Genomic DNA, 1,224 nt, shown 5'->3' with positions numbered 1-1,224 from the left:
TGGTAGCATAGTGCCTAAGGCACTTGACTGCTAACCAGAAGGCTGGCGGTTCAAACCCACCAGCCACTCCTCGGAAGGAAGGTTGGACAATCTACTTCTGTAGCGATTCTGCCTTGGTAACCCAAGGAGGGGTCGCTATGAGTAGGGTCCGACTCAACGGTACATAACAACAACAACATTAAGTGCCCAGAGACACCCCACTCCACCAGTAAGCCTCAGCAAGAAGGCACTCAGCTCTAGCTCTGTGGGTCAGAACATTAGGTCTACCAAGTGCCCAGAGGTTCCCCACTTTGTCAGCAGACCTCCTCCCTAAGGCACTCAGCTGTCTTGCTTTGTGGGGCAGGAAGCCCAACCCGCGTCTCCTGACAGTCTCGTGCTGGCCTCCTGCTTCTGCTGCCTCTGCTGCTGCCACTCCTCTGCTTCCACTGGTCTGCTACCGCTTCTCACCGTCTCTCTGGTGTTACAGCTCTCTGTCTCATACCTTAGGATGTTCCCAGTGAAGGGACCCTAGGCCCAAAGATGCCCTCTGCTTCCAGCTCTTCTTCTTGGTGGTAGTAAGGTCCCCCCTCTGCTTTAGAGCTGGTTCTCTTTTAAGCCTAGCAGATGGCAAAACACCAATCCCCCAGTTAGGGTTCCATATACTTTATTTGTCCTGTTCCCACAAGGCCACAAGGGTGCTATACATCCTTTTTTTTTTTTTTTTTTTTTACATTATTAGTAAGCTATCTAATCCTCTTGGTGGGCCACAGGCCCCTCAGATTTGCATATTTGCATAGTTTTACCCAGTCATTTGGTGGGAGTTAACAAGACTATGGCTAGAAGGGCCATATTAAGTAATCACTACTCCACAGGGGCCATTTCCACTTCTGTCCATTTTGATTAGAGAACGTAGCAAGAATATGAATTATAAGTCTACAACTTAAGTGAGGAGACTGGATCTGCAGCATAGACACTCAGCTTGTTGAATGAAAGGTAGTGACCAACCTCATACCTTATCAAATCAACAAAAGCTAAGATCACAAGAAAGGACAGAGGAAGCAAGTGGGAAATTAAAGTATTTGACATATTGTTGTTGTTGTCATGTGCCATCGAGTCGGACCTGACTCATAGTGACCCCTCCTTGGGTTGCCGAGGCAGTATCACTACAGAAGTAGATTGCCCAACCTTCCTTCCGAGGAGTGGCTGGTGGATTTGAACCGCCAGCCTTCTGGTTAGCAGTCAAGT

This window comes from Orycteropus afer, unplaced genomic scaffold (assembly GCF_000298275.1).
Source record: "Orycteropus afer afer isolate SDZICR_OR568_19922 unplaced genomic scaffold, OryAfe1.0 scaffold00082, whole genome shotgun sequence".
In the NCBI taxonomy this organism is placed as follows: Eukaryota; Metazoa; Chordata; class Mammalia; order Tubulidentata; family Orycteropodidae; genus Orycteropus; species Orycteropus afer.
This window is presented reverse-complemented; position numbering follows the sequence as displayed.